A 20,258-nucleotide genomic window follows, 5' to 3' on the forward strand; every position below is an offset into this window, starting at 1 on the left:
TTCTGCAATGATGCTCATTGCTCATAGGATTACCAACCTCCAATTGGGGCCTAAAAACCTTCCAGAATTCCCACTGAGTTCTGAACCAGCAAAATCAGTGCGTTGAACAGTGGATTTTATGGCATTATCTCCCACTAACGACCCTTCCCTCTCCAAATCTTTCCCTCCCCTGGCCCAGCCCCCAAAACTTCCAATAATTTCCCAAACCTGGTTGCCCAGGATTCCCTCTCTTCTTTCTTGTGGCTGCTGACCTTGGAACTCTTTCACTGGATGGTTCCTGGTGCTCAGTCTCCTTCAGATTTCTTAAAACTCACCTCTTCTGCAAAGACTTTGGCTTTTCTCCTTAATCCTCACCCACAGCTATAGCGACAACACTTGTAAGAACATGTAACCAAATGTGCTCCCATTAATCTCTTGCTACTTTTGTTATACCCTTCCTATGTCATTGTCAAATTTAGACTGTAATCTCTTTCAGAGTAGAGATCTACGTTCTTTGTTTATGAAATACGGCAAAGTACCATATATTACCAGCTTTGTGCATATGTATGAATAAAGATCATAGAGCATTTCCCTAGTTCTGATGTGCTTGTGCTTTTTAAAGAACACCCACTGTATACAGCATAAAACAGGCCAGGTTTCTGAATCCAGCGGTATGCTTTTAAACAGCTCTGTTATCTTGATCTCTTTGCCGCCCCCTCTCCCCAGAACACACCCTTTCCCCCATCTCTAACCATGCCCACGCCCTGCTCTGCTGCCTTTTGCTGCTGCTGTCCCTTTATGTTATCTTGTGTTTGCTCTTCTTTAAACAGTAAATGCTTTAGGGCAAGGAGCTTTTGTCTTCGAGCTGTTTGTCAAGTTCACGGGGCTGTATAAGTTGTTTTGATAATTGCCACCAAATATAAAGGAGGTCATGTTTAGAAAAGGGTTTGGAAATTTTAAAAGTAAGAAATAGACTACAGAGAGTTGTGGTGTGGGTTCAGCTCATCCAGTCTCAGCTTCTGTTTTGTCTTATAAGAAGTATGCTAATAAGGATGGTGGGAAGGGAGTGGTTTAGGGTTGCCCACTCTGATTTGGGAAATTCCTAGAGGTTTGGGGGTAGAATCTGGGGGGGGGGGTAGAATTGGAAGGGGAGGGACCTCAGTGGAGTATCATGACATTGCCTGTCCTGCAAAGCAACCATTTTTTCAATTGGGAACTTATTCTGTATTCTGGAGTAGTTGTAATTTCAGGAGATCTCCAGGTCTGCTGCTGTCCGTTCCTGTCTTCTGCCCTCCCCCTTGGTTAGTGCCACGACAGTTTTTATAGGACCCACTAATCAGCATGGCCCAAATGCCATTTCCTGGCCCCTCTGAGTTATGTCTGGAGGCCTTTTTGGTTCAGCCTCCGAGCTCAAAAGCAACACCTTCCAAGCAAGAAAGTCTGGCCTGTAGCATCTAGTTTTTGTGACTGTAATGGAAACAGAAAGTCTAATAAGGTCACCAGTGGTTATAGATAACTCTGGACTGTTCCATGCATCTCTGTATGTATAATCGGATGTCTCATCCCTTGACCAGTTGCAACTGAACATGCAATCTTCTGGTGTCAACGCAGAGCAGTGCAATCGATATGCAAACATCTTCTCTGCATTAACACCTTTACATACTGACCCACCAGGCTGTCACAATTCAGCTTCCATTTCAAGTAAAACTGAATGTCATGTCCTAGATGAAGAAATAATCTATTCCAAAAAACTGGGAGAAAGACCCATTGAATAATATGAAGCTTACATCTGAGCAAAACTCTGATGAGGTTTGTTCCTTTAATGCCCTTTGCAGTCTTTATATGTTCTTCACAACTCATATTACTGTTCCTCCTGTTGCCAAAAATTGCAAATGATTGCCCATAATAATAAAAGTGTTATTCGTCAATCTGGATCTCCACTTGAACTTCCCCATTGTGGTATGTTCCCTTCTTCTTCTAGAATTGAGAAGTTACAGGTCAGGTAGAACACTGCAGGGTTTTTCATTTTGATTAAAGAGCATAGGAAATTGATGCTGTCTTTCTAAAATTTGTTTTTTTTTTACAAATGGACAAACAGAGCCAAAATTAAGACCAATGAACTCAGATAAACAATCTGCACCAGACTCCCAGAAGACAGCTGCTTCTCCAATGCTACAGCTGAATTTAGTTCACTCTTGCTAAATTCTTCAAGTTTCCATCTAGAACTTCAGATTTATTTTTCCTGTTGTCCTTCTTCCTGTCCATTGGAAGGTAATCATAATTTCCAAACTCTGATAGATTCATTCCCATAGATGAAATTCAACTGATCACCCTGTTCTATTAATCAGTAATTAACCTAACAAAGCAGTGGCTGGCCAGTAGCCTCAGACATCAAGCTGACAGATGGTGATTTGCTCAAGACAGATCGCTCAGCAAGTTCCCCCATGAAAGATAACTTGAGGGCTCTCAGGTGCTACTGAGCTTTGAGAGAACTGTCACCCAGCTGGCTGCATGTGGAGGAGGAGTGGGAAATGAAACCTGGTTCTCCAGATTAGAGTCCACTGCTCTTAACCACCACACCAAGTTTGGAGGGAGAGAACTTGAAAGTCAAAAGAAGCACCAAGAAAGAAGATTAATTAGATTTGGAGGTCTCCGTCATATATACATGTACTTGGAGCTAGTGTGATGTTGCTGGGAATCAGTGAGATCTGAGTGCAGTTCCCCATTCAACTCACTAGTTAACCATGGACATAACACAAGGATGCTGAAAGGCTAAAACAGAATGGTTCCAAATATGCAGTGAACTCCTTGTGGCAGGATGCTAATGTGAGCCTATATACATACATTTATAATACTGCGTGACTAAACAGTCACAGAGATCGTTCCATCCTTTAAAAATGTCCTATTTGTACTAAATATTTCCATACTAGGGCTCTCTGCCAGAAGCTGCGGTTCTTCATAACTTCAGCAGGAATGTTGCAGCAATTTCCAAGAAAGCAACGGGAATAAACTAAGGTTGTTTTGCCAGTGTTTAAATATTTTCAAACTATATATATTTTAATAGTCTAATGCCTTCAGGGCATGGAGTAGGATTTTGACATTTGGCGGTGAAGAAGACAGATCGGAGAGAAGCCTATTGCTGCTCTTGTGAAATTTTGTCCAAATTAAACAAAATTTACACAGTTTTGAAACCACTTGAGGATGTGTGGATCTCAGACTGCGCTACCTTTTAAAATATATATTTATTTATTGTCTGTGTGCTCTCTGTCCCTAAGAATTAAAATCAGGGACTGTATTTTTAAAAAGGCAGACTGGGCAAATACTTTTGTGAAGTCATTGTGTTCCACTCTGTTTTCCACACAGAGGACAACGTAACAGAGGAATACACAGAGGACAACGTAACCGTATGATTTCAGTTTCCTATGTACACAGTTGCACGATCATGATTCATCAGAGAACACTTACATACCCTCCTACTCCTTATGAGTTTTAATTTTGTGATTATGATGGAACAATGCTAGGGCTATATATGTACTGTGCTTTTTAAAAAATCCAGATTCCGTGCTGGGAAAACAAATTCTGCAACCTGTATAAACAGTGAATTAAGCAAAACCTGATGATTTTTGCTGATTTTGCATAAGTTATTCTGGTTTTGGAAGTGAATAGGTGGGTCCAAAAATTAGGCAAAGCACTTCAAACCTGCCTCCTGACCCACAAATAAAGCTTCAGAAGATGCTACTTTTTGCATTCTGAGAGGCGCATTTTTATGCCCATGATTGCAGCCTTCAGGGTCCTAGATTCTTTTCTATGATTTTTTAAAAAATAACAAAAGCCAATATGCCTCAGTTTCAATTCTTGAAATTGCCACTAATGCGGTCCCATAGCTGTGTGTGCATGCAATCTTTGCCAATAATAAACATCCATTAGGCCTCAAAGGCATTCAACAGTGGTCCTGAATCTTTATTTTAAGCTTCTAGCCAGGCCTGGAGACTCTGGCACACATCCAGGCCATTCTTTGTGTGTGTGTGTGTTTGCTGTAGGTCATCACATAAGGGAATAACTGAAGCCATATTGAAACAATTTAAACTTGTAAGAGATGCATTATCTGTATCTCATACTTAAAAGCAACTGTGACTTTCAAGAGAGCTTGCAGAATCACTCCGGGAAGATTGGGAAAGAATCATGAGTGAATCATTGATAGTCCAGACAAGTTACTGGTGTGTGGGGAAAAGCTTCTTATACTTAAGCCCCATAATAAGGTAGTATGTCATAATAATTCTTGTTATTGTAATAAAGGCTGGGTGACTGCCTAAGTGAAAGGTGGCTAAGAGCTGGCAGTAACCTTTAGTTTGTTTTTCTCCGTGAGTAGAATAGTAGTTATGTACATATGTTATTCATACCCATCATGCTCCAGATCAGAAGACTGGCAGTGCATCAACCAGGCAAGTTCTGTTCAGAAGCATATAGGTTAGGCCTAAACAAATAAGTTCTCTTATTTACTGTGCATGTAAAGGGAAAACCTAGTTCAACTGCAGTAAGGCTGCTTCCACATGGGGATTTCCCCCTGCAATGGCAGTGGAAAGCCCCAGGAATATTTGGGAGATTGCAGGTAATGTTATGTCCAGTCCATGCATGACTCACCCTCACTCCTGTATTTTTCTCCTTTGAGCCAGACTAAAAATAATATGGCTCAAGGGGAAATGACAGAGTGGCTGTAGTGGGAGTGTCCATCTGGGCTGTGAGGAGATGGGTGGAGCTAAGTTCCACGTTCTCTCTTCTTTAGCCTGTTAAATGGTTTATTTCTTTCCACAGCTATCCTGTGGTGTAGCAGATCAGTGTGGCTCAGCAGAGGAGAAGGCCCTGCAGGGAGCTACACCAAAATTGCCATCACACCAGTGCTTTGGTGCAGACACTATGGAGAAAAGGAGGAGCAGGTGGTGGAAGACCAGTAGCAGTGGTGAGCACAACAGGGACAGGTGTGAGTAAATGCCATTCTTGCCCCACTCTTGCACCAGGCACTTTGGAGCACCAGCTTTCCAAAAGTGGCCATGAGTTGGAAGAGATCCCCTCTCCTCTGTGGTGTCCCCAACTCCCCCCTCCCAGGTGGCTGGCTGCTGCTCACCGGCATTGTTGACAAGGAGGAATCGCTGGAGGTGACCACGCACGGGCTCCCAAAATGACACCCAGTCTTACCATGTATATGCTACCATCTGTACCACATAGAACCACTTTTAAGCGCTTCATCTTAGATCACTCATTCCTTTTCTCAAGCCTCATGACATATGCCAAGGCAGCATCAGCCACTGCTATGTCAGTGCCAAATTAAAGTTGTTATGTGACACTATGGCACTGTACAAAGGACTTTTCGGAGTAGGTATGGGCTTGCACGGGAGGCAGGGTCGCCTGTGGCCTTTTTGCCACATACTAAGGGCTACTGGAGCAGGTCCACAGCACAGGTATCAATTTGATGAATAGTTGTGGTACTTCACCAACTGGAGAAGACTGGGTCCTCGCAACCCTTCTCTTACAAATACTTTGTTCACATAAACTGAGTTGAGAGCACCCTGGAAGGCCCAGCAATTGTATTTGTAGGGACATCTGTGATATGGGCTTCAGCCATGGTGCAGCTTAGTTTATCATCATATACACAACATAATGACATAAAGCAATTCAAATGAGTTAAAATCTGTTAAGATTGTTTTTAACTAAGGATTCTGCTCCAATTCAAGAACTGGATCAGGTGGCTCTCAGATTCCACCCAGCGTAGCAATCCAGTGATCATTATCTGTTGACATGGTAGATCAGTCAAGAATAAAGAGGGGTGTGACACATGCACAACATACAAAACGATAGACTCTCCATGATGATAGACAATTATCACAACACACAAATGACAAGGGTTTGTTTTTGTATTTATCTCTCTCTTTGGTAGGACTTGCATTTGAGCAGTAGCCTATAGTGGAGATCATAGGTTGGGAATGGAAAACTGAATATGGAAATATTCCAACAGTAATCCAAGCAAAGGAGGTTGATGTGCTTAGAATGAATGTTCATAGAATCATAGAGTTGGAAGGGGCCATACAGGCCATCTAGTCCAACCCCCTGCTCAACGCAGGTGAAGGAGGTGGGGACCCTAGGGGGAAGTGACCATGTCCTCATAGAATTCCTTTTGAGATGGGGAGCCAAGGAAGCTTGTAGCCAGACGCGGATGTTGGATTTTCGTAGGGCAAACTTTAATAAACTCAGAGACATGATGAGTGTCATACCATGGACGAGAATGCTGGAAGGGAAGGGAGCATGTGAAGGGTGGGCGCTACTCAAACAAGAGCTATTGCATGCTCAATCAATGACTATTCCAGAAATACGAAAACACTGCAGGAGCTCTAAGAAGCCTATTTGGATGAACAGAGAACTTCAAGAGGAACTAAGAAAGAAAAGGAAAATGTTCAGGAAATGGAGGGAAGGACAGAGCTCTAAAGAAGAGTACCTACAGGTTACTAGGCACTGTAGATCAATCATCAGAAAGGCCAAAGCTGAGAGTGAGCTAAGATTGGCCAGGGAAGCCCATTGTAACAAGAAAAGATTTTTCAGTTACGTGAGGAGCAAACGTAAAGTAAAGGAGGCAATAGGCCCGCTGTTGGGTGCGGATGGACAAACTCTAACGAAAGATGCAGAGAAAGCAGAAAGGCTTAGTGCCTATTTTACATCTGTTTTTTCCCACAGGTCTAAGTGTTTAGGCACATCTAGAGATGGCTGTAGCCAAAGGATAGTGTCTGGGTGGCAGGTTAACATGGATAGAGAGGTGGTCGAGAGGCATTTAGCTGCACTGGATGAGTTCAAATCCCCTGGTCCAGATGAAATGCACCCGAGAGTACTCAAAGAACTTTCCAGAGAACTTGCACAGCCCTTGTCCATCATCTTCGGAACCTCTTTAAGGACTGGAGATGTCCCGGAGGACTGGAAAAGAGCAAACGTTATTCCAATCTTCAAAAAAGGGAGGAAGGATGACCCGGGAAACTACAGACCAGTGAGTCTGACCTCTGTTGTGGGGAAGATAATGGAGCAGATATTAAAGGGAGCGATCTGCAAACATCTGGAGGACAATTTGGTGATCCAAGGAAGTCAGCATGGATTTGTCTCCAACAGGTCCTGCCAGACCAACCTAGTTTCCTTTTTTGACCAAGTAACAGGTTTGCTGGATCGGGGAAATTTGGTTGATGTCATTTACTTGGATTTTAGTAAAGCTTTTGACAAGGTTCCCCATGATGTTCTGATGGATAAGTTGAAGGACTGCAATCTGGATTTTCAGATCGTTAGGTGGATAGGGAATTGGTTAGAGAACCGCACTCAAAGAGTTGTTGTCAATGGTGTTTCATCAGACTGGAGAGAGGTGAGTAGCGGGGTACCTCAGGGTTCGGTGCTCGGCCCGGTACTTTTTAACATATTTATTAATGATCTAGATGAGGGGGTGGAGGGACTACTCATCAAGTTTGCAGATGACACCAAATTGGGAGGACTGGCAAATACTCCGGAAGATAGAGACAGAGTTCAACGAGATCTGAACACAATGGAAAAATGGGCAAATGAGAACAAGATGCAATTTAATAAAGATAAGTGTAAAGTTCTGCATCTGGGTCAGAAAAATGAAAAGCATGCCTACTGGATGGGGGATACGCTTCTAGGTAGCACTGTGTGTGAACGAGACCTTGGGGTACTTGTGGATTGTAAACTAAACATGAGCAGGCAGTGTGATGCAGCGGTAAAAAAGGCAAATGCCATTTTGGGCTGTATCAACAGAGGCATCACATCAAAATCACAAGATGTCATAGTCCCATTGTATACGGCACTGGTCAGACCACACCTGGAGTACTGTGTGCAGTTCTGGAGGCCTCACTTCAAGAAGGACATCGATAAAATTGAAAGGGTACAGAGGAGAGCGACAAAGATGATCTGGGGCCAAGGGACCAAGCCCTATGAAGATAGGTTGAGGGACTTGGGAATGTTCAGCCTGGAGAAAAGGAGGTTGAGAGGGGACATGATAGCCCTCTTTAAGTATTTGAAAGGTTGTCACTTGGAGGAGGGCAGGATGCTGTTTCTGCTGGCTGCAGAGGAGAGGACACGCAGTAATGGGTTTAAACTTCAAGTACAACGATATAGGCTAGATATCAGGAAAAAGTTTTTCTCAGTCAGAGTCGTTCAGCAGTGGAATAGGCTGCCTAAGGAGGTGGTGAGTGCCCCCTCACTGGAAGTCTTCAAGCAAAGGTTGGATACACACTTTTCTTGGATGCTTTAGGATGCTTTGGGCTGATCCTGCGTTGAGCAGGGGGTTGGACTAGATGGCCTGTATGGCCCCTTCCAACTCTATGATTCTATGATTCTATGATTAGCCCTATGTTCTTATTTTACACCTAGGTAGACATGGTGCTTTGCATTTTGTATTCCTGTCGTTTCCTGTGGACTTTATTTCCACCTCACATTTTTGTAGCTTTGCAAAATTAGTGAAAAGATAGTGAATAGTAGGGTAAAACCCCCCAGTTCTTCTCTCTTCTTTAGCCTGTTAAATGATTTCTTTCCTTTCACAGCTGTCCTGGGGTATAGCAGAATGTGTAGCTCAGGAGAGGAAAAGGCCATGCAGGGATGAGTGCCAAAATTGCCGTCACACCTGTGCTTTGGTGCAGACATTATGGAGAAGAGGAGGATAGGGAGGAATAAACTGAAAGCCAGCTTGGTGTAGCTCTTAAGAGCTGCAGCCTCTAATCTGATGATTCCCTGCTCCTCTACATGCAGCCAGCTGGGTGACCTTGGGCTAGTCACAGTCCTGTCAGAGTTGTTCTCACAGGGCAATCCTGCCAGGACTCTCAGCCTCACCTACTGCACAGGGTGTCTGCCTTCCTCCTTGGGATTCATGATAGATTACACTGAGTGACTCAATACAATCAACAATGAAATTGGATTAGGATTTGTGACTTGCCAGGTGCTTAACAACCCACCTGTGTTTGCATCTGGAGGCAAAGAGCAGCAAAAGAAAGCTTATAAGTGTAAACAAATCATGATAGGCCACTACTGGACACAGTTATGGTCTGCTTTCACTTTGGTGGGTCAGGTTGGAGATCTGCATACTGTGTTATTTGGGTTCAGTGAACCCCCCCCCCCCACACACACACACACATCAGCTAACTCATTGTTGGCCTCCACAAGATGACTTTCAGAGAGATCAGTTCAGGCTCCACTACTCCAGTTTATGATGAACATATCACAGCCGAAATGCTATGAGGGACCGTCCAGTGGTGAGCGGATGACATGTCATCATTCTTAGAAGGTACAAATCAGGGAAATGTAGACATTAATAGTTCTCAGTTTTCAAATTTCATTTCCTGCAAGGGCTTCTCCATTCCTCTCCTTCTGTTGTGTGCCCAGCGCAGCCTCTTTTCTCTAACAGGAAGGCTCTGAATAGAAGATAGGGCCTAGATCATTCCTGTACATTCCTTGAGGCAGTCTTCAAGGAGAAAGGAGCCAAAAGGGAGGGGTGAGGGAGTGTGGCTGTAAAATAAGAACACATTTCATGTCAGGACTTACTGTGTTCTAGTCACTGCAGTAATGGACAAAACAAAGCTTCTGGACACTGCCTGTATCAGTGAAGGCCAAGGGGGCTCCTGAAAGGGGGCTTTTGATTATATGAGCTGTAGGAAAAGGTGTGTCTTTTCCTTGCACAGCCATGCAAACTACCACTGTGCAAATGGCAAACCAGCCCCCTCAGACTCTGGAGCTGGCAGCCCTGCTGTAACTCTTGTTCTGAAAGGGAAGACCACAGGAGAGCTGTTCTTTTTGAGTGGTTTGCAACAAGTCGGTACAGAGACCAGAGCCCCCACTTGTTGTGAGGTGGCAGGGAGGATGTGGCTTTGGGGCCACCCACCCATTGCACTTTTGCCCATCTTCCTCCCCCACGTAGTTTCTCCAGCAAGCAAGAGAAGAGAGTGAGAGAACCTGCAGCTGCATCCTTTTTGGTGGCTGGAAAGTTGTTAAAGAGACAGGTGGGATCTCTGGGTTGTGACCCACCAGCCTGCAGGCAGGATGACGGAGTTGCGATCTAGCAGCTTTACTTCCTCTTCAGTCAGGACTGTTCCAGCTCTGAGAACAACAGAAGTGCATTCAGTTCGTTGTTATGGAGTGGCCAATTTGGGAAGTAGAGAGCATATAACAGTAAAATCACATTCAGCAATTGTCAGGTGTTCTTTAATTCTGGATAAAGAGTTGGTCAAGGAGTGCCTATTTCTTTGCTGGAAACCAGTTGAGATGTTGAAAGACATCCACTCCAGATAGTGTCCAGCAGGTTCTTTCTCCCCACCCGAGACTGTGCAGAGCCTGTTCTCCACTGCTGCAGGCAGGGTCTGCAGGGGAGACATTTAAAGATATCCCCCAAACAGCTGAACCATGTCCATTTAAAGCCAGGGGTAGTCAAACTGCAGCTCTCCAGATGTCCATGGACTGCAATTCCTATGAGCCCCTGCCAGTGGATGGACATCTGGAGGCCGCAGTTTGAATACCCCTGATTTAAACTAATGGGAATTGTGATCTGGCTCGGATCAGCCCCCCGCCCCCCAAGCATTGATTCAAGTTTTTTGGGCTAATCCGAGCCAAATCACACATCCCTAAAAGTTTCTAGATAAACGTGTTAAAACTCCATCAAATCAATTAAATAGTGGTGAGTTTAATTAATAACCCGGACAAAATAAGATCACGGTAAGTGAGAGCTGTGAAAGAGTGTTTTGTGTGGCATTTTGTAAGGTTTGCCTCCCCCCGTTTTCTACTTAGTAACTGATTATTAGATATTAGAGTCTTTTGAAGCACCCTAATAAGATTTACAAGAATGACTCACAAACAACCAGGATAGGCCAGGCTGGACCTGCTTTGTCTCTTTTTATGACATGTTGAAAATCAATGTAGAGAGTTATTGCTCAAAACCTGAAAGCTCTTGAGTGCCTTCAAATGCAGAGTTAATTTCAAGTATTTTGCCTGCACAATAAACAATTGTTCACAGGATATATCTTGTTTTGTACAATTTGGAGACCAAACTTTCACAAAGTGATGCATGTTCCAGATAAAAGAGCAGGCCAAAGTAGCAACCACCTCATTTATTTTTCTTTAGAAATATCTCCTTCCAGTAGGAGTTGTAGGTAGAAAGCATTTGGGGGAATTCTGTCCTGAAACCAGGATTATTTCTTTGTCTCATAGTCATCCCACCATGTGTTTAATGACTTCATGATGGGCAGAAATTCAGTCAAGCATACTTTTATCATCACTACCTGTGATATGAGGTGTGTCTGATTATATGTCTCAATTAGCAAAGGAAGACTTATGCTGTCTAGGGCATCAAATTAGCTAGGGATCATCTGCATGTAACATCTAGCTTCTGCCTTGAAGGGTAAAAGACCTTGTTGTCATTATGGCTAATTTGATCCATCAGGTACCTTTTAGGAACTGCCTGAGGACTGCAGCCCATGTTGTCCAATTGCCATTGGCAAAGCAAAGAGCACAAATGGAATGTCAAGTTTTGAAATAGCTGGAATCTTAAGCCAGTGTCTTGAAAAGTGGAGATACCCCTGAAGAGTGTATCTGAATAGTGACAACTTCTGCACAAGTTATTCAAAACATGAACACTTTTTTGCTTCTTGATAGCTGTATGAGAAACAAATGTTCCCAGGCACACAGAGGCACTGAAGAAGAAGACTTGGTTTTCATACCTTGCTCTTCAATACCCAAAGGAGTCTTAAAGTGGCTTCCAATCACCTTCCCTTCCTCTCCCCACAACAGGCACCCTGATGCTGAAAGAGCTCTGAGAACTGTAACTGGCCCAAGGTCTCCCAGCTGGCTGCATGTGGAAGAGGAGTGGGGAATCAAGCCTGGTTTTCCACATTAGAGGCCTCTGCTCTTAACCGGTACACCATCCTGGCTCAGATGGGAAAGCATGTGCAGAATATAGATTGGAAACTTTCTCTTTCAAGAGATACCATAGTTTGTTGCTAAGTTCAGAGTGAACTTAGTATTCAACTTAAATAAACTGTGGTTTGTGTATGACCAATGGAGCACCTTTATTAAAAATGAATGGATTTCTAACCATATGTGTTGATGTCCTATAGGTACTAAAGTGATATGTGATTTATACTACAAGTGACTTCTTTATTTAATGCACTCTGGCTTTGAAGAAGATGATGGACAATAGAGAAGAAAGGGGGAGAAGGAATGCTAGTCAATACTGTAGAGCTAATGGCATTTAGATTTCAGTAAAAGGTTAATTTTAGAGGGACTTTCACCAGCTATAAACAGCATGATCTACATATTCAGGATGTGGCTAGCAGCTCTGTTCCTTCTATTATAAACCTGAATTTTTATTTCAAAACAATTAACTTCTCTATTCAGTTTTTCCTCTGGGAAGTGAAAGTTGCACTCTTGGTACCATGTTGAATTTCTTCAGTCAGAATTAATTTAAATTAAACTACTTTGTTTTATATGTAAGAGGGAGTACATTGGCATACACAGAAATATATTCTATCCTTTCTATTGTTTTCAGACTTATACAAACATTTCCACTGATTCCCCTACCACTCTTTTTAAATTTCAGTACTGAATGTAACATTAAAACATCTGCTTTTCAAAGGACTGGGACCCAAATCTTATTTTTCTGCCAATAAAAGGCATTTCCACCTGGAGGGGATAACTTGAGCTTATTCTCCCTTTCCTCACTCTGCACCCGGTATTGTCCAGGGGGGGGGGCTGTTCCTGCCCCATCAGGTCATTTGTGGAGGGCACAATTGGTATAGCAGAGGAGGGAGGAAGGAAAATTCTCTTTCTTTTGGTGAGCTATGCTCATGATACTTAGGATCCAGGTCATAGCTAATATCTTCAACCAGTTCAGCATGTGAAAGTCCAAGTGAAGTGTGTTGACTTTCCAAATGTGTTGTGGATATATTGGAACTCTTAGGATGACACTGTTAATGGGTCTACATAGAACCTGAAAGAGGTACCATCAGAAAGCCCTGTGCATGGCACTTTGAGTTTCCTGATGGAAGAAAGACAGGATGTACCAACAGGACTAACCTAAGCAATCTGCTTCAGGAAGCCCTATTTCCATTAGAATGGGTAGAAATCTGCAGACTGTACTTACCAGAGCAGTCAGCCACCTCTATATGCATGCAATGTGTTGAAGAAGTCATGCAAACTGGCCCACAGTTGCTACACAAACACAATAATTGTAGAGATACAAAATAGGTGATGGAAAACAAACTTTCTTGATTTTCAGAATGCTTCTTTGGGCAAAATGGAACAGTAGTTGGTTCTTGTCGTTCTTAAGCCTTACTGTATTCTTCTGATGTCACTGGAACTTGTTTCCAGATATAACAATGTATAAAGGAGATAATAAGCTGTGATTGCCCTCTAAACAGCTTTGCCAAATCTAAAAGCTTACATAAGCAGAAGAGGAACCTTCCAATGAGACAGTCTAATCTGCTTTGCATATTTTTTTTTCTCAGGGGTCAGCTAAGACAGCACCCATCTCACTCGCTGTGTTTTTGTTTGGATGTTTTTTGGATGTTTTTACAGGTTTTTTTTTAACCCAGGTTATTTTCTGTGATGATTCCAAGAACCTTTTGTGAACACCTACTCCACTTTCCATTTCTGTGTGTTTTGCTCATTTTGAGTCACCTTTTATACAAGTGAGATTTGTCAGTTCCATTTCAAATGGAGTTATCGGTTTCATTGTTACCTTTTTCGGGCCTTAACATGCTTAATATTATAATAAGATTTCCTACACACTGGGGAAATCTATACCTTTCGAAAACATGTCTATGCATATGCCTTGTCTGTCTATAGACTTGAGGCCCATGCCTATGCAAATGCTGTAAGTGACTGATCTGTGCAGGCCAGATGTAAAACTCCCTTTGCACCAGGGAGCAGCATGTCCTCAGTCAGTTAGAACTGCTACGGTTTAGATCGTGAGCTGGGAAGTTCCCATTCAAATCTTGCCTCTGCCACAAACCCACTAGATGTCGTTCGCTAAGCTGCTTTTCTGTCAGCCTCAGCAGTTATGTAGATACATGGATAATCAGACCAACCTCATTTAATAGGCTGCCGTAAGGATTACTGAGGCCACACACAAATATAAATGCCAAGTATTATCACTGCATGCTATTAAGAAAAACATAACGGCCGGGCGTCTATGGGAATACACTTGAAGTGACAAGGTATTTCCAATACTTGTTACTTGCTTAGTCTCATACAGGTGCTAAGTAGTTACATTTTTGAAGCACTATTGTGACCACCTGCCATGATTAAAAGCAATTCCTTAAGGCCTGGCAAATTTATTTTGACATAAGTGTTCAAAGGCTGAAATCTCGCATTGTCAAATGCATGAAAGGACCATCTTTTCTAGAATACTAAGTGTCCAAGTCAAAGTGTGTCATAGTCTACACAAGCTTGGGTCTTAGGAGCTTATGTGCTACTGAGTTGGTCTTCCTACAACAGAATAACAGAGCGGCTTTCTCTTCCTGTTTTGCCCATCTAAAACCTTCTCAACTTGTGTCACAGAGACATGGAATTTTTAGCCAGGGGTGACTGAAGTTCCAAAAGAAAGAATGGGTCCCATTTCCTTTCCTGTGGAAATGGTACATCTGTCATATGTTGTGCCAGCCCTCTTCGCTTGGCAAATACAATGTTTGATGGGGAGATTCTTACTTACAGACACATAATAATGTCCACCACATATTTTTCATAAGCTAAACCAACAGCTTAAACCAATTGCAAAATCTGGACAACAATAGTCACCACCACCACCACCACCACCACCCCTGAAGGGTACCGACACTGTGGAAAGGATCCTCACTGGGAAACAGGAGGCAGCAGCCTACCACAATCTGCCTTTTGCAGAGCAGACACTCCTTGCGGCAATGTGGGCCGTGAAGCAGATACCGTGGTCAGCAGCTGAGCCAAAGAAACAAAGGAGTCTTTGTGGTTCAGCTAAAGTAACGCTCAGCCTTCTAGTTAAAGAGTTACTGGACTTTACCTGCTCTTATCCTCTGCAGTGCAAGAGGCAAAGGGTTTAATAGGTCACTTGGCTTGTGTCCGATTACAATTAAAGGGGCATAATCAAGAAGCATAAATGACTGACCTTTTCTTTTAGATCCCCATCCAAAGTCCATGCCATTCTTTTAACTCTGACAAAATGCTTCAGTGGTCTTTTAATTAAAATAGAAAACAAACCATAAATCCTTCACAACCAAGCTTGTATCAAAGCTATTGTATGTAGTGCAGTACGAGTTACCTTGCAATAACAAATGGTTAGGCGTGTTGTTCATGAACAGCCTTGGCCATTAAAAAACAAAACAAAAAAACACCCACTGCAGGCCCACAGCCTCTCCCACCGAAATGTGGCAAAGTGATCAGAGCAGAATTCAAAGCATAAAGGGAGAATTTGTGAAGAAGTGCAGCCCCACATTTTAAACCATCTTTTTAAAAAATGGAACCGAAATCCTCCTCTCAAGAGAACTGAAAAAATATAAGCAAAACTGTGAGTGATTTGTGGATCTTCCAACCAAGGTTCTGTGGCTGTTCTTCCCTTCTGTTTCACTCCCTGAAGACCCAGTTCAAAATGATACTCTGAAAGAGGTTCACCTTAGTCAGTTTTTGTATTGTTAGATTTTCCCTCAAAGCTGAGATTGTTTCAAGCGAGTTTGTTTTAAATGCACATGGAAGAAGCCTTTTCCCCCTGCAATAAGTAATGGATGGTCATGCCTCCCATGCTTTGCTCAGAGCTGGGGTAAGTGGCTATGTGATTTTTGGTTTCAGAACCCAAGGAGGCTTCCAAAGTATTTGTTTAAATGGAGGGAGGATTAAATGGTGGTTTGCTTGTGATTCTGCATGCCACATATTAGAAAGATGATGTCTCTTTATTTGATACTGTTTCATCACATACCTGTCTGTGGTTACTACCTTCATTCCTTTTATGGGTCACCAAGGGGACGATTGTACAGTTCTTCTGCATTCTACTCCAGAGTGAGCACATCTGTGAGAAAGGCAGGCAAGCCCTGTACTTTGGGCTCAGTTATTTTAAATATAATTTTTGCAATGCCTTGCTACTGATTCTTACATCTTATGCATTCTGAGCTGGATCTTACCAGCTTCTCCATTAGAAGAAAAGAGAGGAGGGGGGGGTTCCTCCTTTGACCAATCAAAAAGGCTGTACCGAGGGTCATGTGACCTCTAGGGACAAAAGCTACATGGGTTGGGAACTGTTTGTGGAGACCGGTACGTTCATGTAGAAAGGATGTTTGGGTCCAACCCCATATTTTTCCAGGCAGCTTCTTTGATGCTGTCTTTTCGTACCTTTACAGTTTCTGCCCCTTGCTGGATTTTAGATTGCAGTCTCCTAATGGCAAGGACCTATTGTTTGTACTTCCATGGGCACTTTGATGACACTATATTTATTACTGTCATTGATGTTATTCCTGCTTCTCATTATATTATCTCTGTGTTCATCACAACCTACATCTTCCCAAATGGGAGAAATTACTGTTACAGTAATAATGTTATATATTGAGGACCACAGAGGTTGAGTGGTCCCTTTGACTTGGAGGGCATTACTAACATTTTTAAAGAGAATCTTTCTGGCTGCATGAAACTCTGAAAGCTTTTGGATGGCATTCGGTAGCTCCCTCTAAACTCTGTCCTAAGGGTTTTTGCCTTTGTTGTACTGATAGCTGTAGCTCATGGTTGGCTCTGCTTTTTCACAATTCCCCACAAGCTATTGTCCTCTGCTGGAAGAGGCAACCTCAGGAAAACCTTAGTGCAGCTGTGTAGGGGCCCCAGGCACAGAAGTCCCTCCGTAGTAGTGTATAGCTGGGTCTCAAAAATGACAGAGATACATAAATGGTTGTTTCCCCCTGCACTGGCCCTTTGGTGCCTTTGAGCTTTACCTACACAAACTGGAATTGCTGGCTGCTTCCGCACATGGAGGCTTTTCTCAACCTTGCCAGTTTGCTGTAGTGGTTAGGAGTGCGGACTTGTAATCTGGCATGCCAGGTTCGATTCTGCGCTCCCCCACATGCAACCAGCTGGGTGACCTTGGGCTCGCCATGGCACTGATAAAACTGTTCTGACCGGGCAGTGATATCAGTGTTCTCTCAGCCTCACCCACCCCACAGGGTGTCTGTTGTGGGGAGATGAATGGGAAGGCGACTGTAAGCCTCTTTGAGCCTCCTTCGGGTAGGGAAAAGCGGCATATAAGAACCAACTCTTCTTCTTCTTCTTCTTCTTCTTCTTGCCTTCAAAAGGGAAGCACTTCTCTTTGTGGAGTGTCCAGTGTGGTGTAATCATCCTGTTTCCAGGTTCTCCCCATTCTCAATACTCTCCTTCCCAAACCTGATTTACTCTGAGAACTTCGGAAAGAACCAAATGCAAGCATGTTGCCTGGAAGGAATAGTGCCCTTTCTCCTGACCTTTTCCCTCCCGCATCAGTGCCACTTTCTCACTATCATCTCCGTATGGGGGCATTTCCTTCCCTGCACTGCTATTGGAGGGCTTTTTTTAAAAAGGCCATTGCTATAGCACCCTATCTACTGATGCATTCCTTTTCTGATTTTAATAGAACTGTCACAGCACATGTGTGAAGAAAAGTACAAAAGAAAGTGGACAATGAGTCACCTGACAACCTTACCCCAAGAGACAAAGGAGAAGTCAGAATAAAGACAGAAGAACACTCCTGTGCATGGAAACTCAGTTGCCAATGTACTTGCCTCCACATGAGACCAAGCTCATAGAATCTATGTTGTATAGAAGCAGTAACTCAGGTTGCTTATTCCTGAGGCAGATGAAGAGATCACAATAAGATGCTTAAGGACATGTCTGTGTTGCTGATGTGCAACTCAGTGAGCAGTACTTTACCTTTCTCAGCTGCATTTGGACCTGTGGTACAAGCCCAAGCTCAAGCTGTCTTCCAAGACAGCAAGAAATCCATACACAGGTTCTTCAAATGACAACACAGAAGCCCTCTGCACTTTATAACAATGGATATTTTCATATTTATGTGTAAGAGGAAGATTGAGAGACGGTGACTTTTTAAAAGCATTGATGATTTCATGTTTGAACAAAGAACCAAGCTCTAAGTTCCTCCGAGTTCAGTACTTTAGCAGCTACGCCACACAGAGTCATTCTCTACTACCCACCTAAGGGATATTTTTGCTCAAACACTGCAGTTAGTTCAAGAGGAACTTGTTGGTCATAGCTTGAAGATCTGCTAGTTCAGCTCTTCCAACACGTCATTCCCTCAGGATACCAGATGACCTGGTTAATCTCTAGCTCCTCTCTTCTGACCTCTGCCTGTAAATGATTGATCAACTGGCGTGGATCCCTGTTTGCTTAAGGAGGCGTGTTAGTGACCCCTGGCATGCCCTGTGTTCAAAGAGACAAACTGCATTTGGCACCATCTCTGAGGCTCTGATTGTGACCTTTGGAGCAACAAGCAAGAGCCCATCTCATGGTGAGGATTAGAAATGAAAGCAACTATGACTGCTATGACCCTGTGAAGTAGAGCTAAGAAGATCTGGGTGACAGAACGCACCCAAAGGGTGCTTGTTAATGGCTCATCATCCTCTTGCAGGATGAGTGCCCCAGAGATCTGTTCTGGGCCCTGTGTTGTTCAGCATATTTAGAAATGATTTGGATGAAGGAATAGAGGGGATGCTTATTAAATTTGCAGATGATACTAAACTGGGAGGGGTAGCAAACACAGCAGAAGACAGAATCAGAATACAGGATGATCCTGATGGGATGGAAAACTGGGCTACAATGAATTTCAACAGTGATAAATGTAAACTTCTGCCTTAGGTAGGAAAAATCAAATGCATCATTATAGGATGGGGAGACTTGTCTTGTCAATAGTATGTGAGGATCTAGGGGTCTTAGTAGATCATACATTGAACCTGAGTCAGCTGTGTGACTTGGTGACTAAAAAGTCAAATAGAATTTTGGGTCAAAGGAATATAGTGTCCAGATCAAAAGGAATATAGTGTCCAGATCACTCAAGATGATTGTACCACTTTACTCTACTCTGGTTAAACCTCACTTAGAATATTGTGTTCCATTTTGGGCACCACAACTGAAGAAGGATGTATACAAACTGAAGCACGTCCAGAGGAGGGCAACAAAAATGGTGAGGGGTTTGGAGACCAAGACGTATGAGGAAAGGTTGAGAGAACTTGGTCTGTTTAACCTGGAGAAAAGGTGACTAAAGGTGATATGAGAGCCATCTTCAAGTACATGTAGGGCTGTCGCATAGAAGATGGAGCACAGTTGTTTTCTATTGCCCCAGAGGAAAGGACCAGAACCAATGGGTTGAAATTCATTCATAAGAATTTTCAGCTAAGATGTTCCTGACCGTTAAAGTGGTTCTTCGGTGGAACAGGCTTCCTTGGGAGGTGGTGGGTTCTCTTTCCTTGGATGTTTTTAAGCAGAGGTGAGATAGCCACCTCACAGAAATGCTGATTCTGTGAATTTAGGCAGATTGTAAGTGGTTGGGTGGGCAGAAGGGACTGTGTCCATGCTTGGCTCTTGTGGCCCTTTCTTCCATGCCCAGGGAAATGCTGATTGCCACTTTAGGGTCAAGAGGTGAATTTCCTCCAGGCTACACTGGCCATGGATTCTGGGGAGTATTTTGGGGGGGGGAAGGCATCATCTGGGCATAGAATTAGGTTCACTGTGGTGGGCAGGTAGTTGTGTATTTCCTGCATTATGCAAGGGGTTCGACTAGTTGACCCTGGGGGTCCCTTCAGACTCTGTGATTCTAACTAGTTCTGGTGGCACCAAATCCTATATAAATCAGTATATTAACTGATGTTTCTGCCTGGCCACGCCCAGTGTGAAAACCTTATCATGTATCGTGTGTTGTACAACCAGGAGTTCATAGGATTGTCTGGCTGCCAGGCAAGAGGTGTTTGAAGGTGATTTGCCACTGCCTGCCTCCACGTCCTGATTCCAGAGTGCCTTGGAGGTCTCCCATCCAAATACTAGCTAGGGCCAACCCTGCTTAGCGTCCAAGATCTGACAAGACCCAGCTTGCCTGGGCTGTCCAGGTTAGGGCAGTGTACAGAGGCCTGTACAGAGAATAAGGGTAATTAGCATAATGTCCTCTAAGGCTTTTCTCTCAGCTGCTTTTGAAGGACCCACTCATGGATAGGCACCCACAGGCCATCTTTTGTCTGCCTCAGTATGGTTTATGCCAAAGAGCCATAAAA

General features: G+C 43.4%; 2 long non-coding RNA genes across 5 annotated transcripts in view; one reads left to right on the plus strand and one right to left on the minus strand.

The window, feature by feature from the left end:
- LOC143830278 (uncharacterized) overlaps positions 1-20,258 on the plus strand; it is a 45,527-nt gene that overhangs the window by 16,498 nt on the left and 8,771 nt on the right. For 2 of the 4 annotated variants that reach the window (XR_013228408.1, XR_013228406.1), the window contains 2 exons: positions 4,792-4,936; positions 11,791-12,355. This is a non-coding gene — a long non-coding RNA (uncharacterized LOC143830278). Of the gene's footprint in view, positions 1-4,791; positions 4,958-11,790; positions 12,356-20,258 lie in introns of those variants that run through there. The other 2 variants (XR_013228409.1, XR_013228407.1) reach the window with 2 other exon arrangements.
- LOC143830277 (uncharacterized) lies at positions 9,198-14,994 on the minus strand. Its single transcript, XR_013228405.1, has 3 exons — positions 13,142-14,994; positions 9,964-10,107; positions 9,198-9,519 (listed from the first exon to the last, which is right to left on the minus strand). It is a non-coding gene; the product is annotated as an uncharacterized LOC143830277 (long non-coding RNA).

Source organism: Paroedura picta, chromosome 2, assembly GCF_049243985.1.
Source record: "Paroedura picta isolate Pp20150507F chromosome 2, Ppicta_v3.0, whole genome shotgun sequence".
In the NCBI taxonomy this organism is placed as follows: Eukaryota; Metazoa; Chordata; class Lepidosauria; order Squamata; family Gekkonidae; genus Paroedura; species Paroedura picta.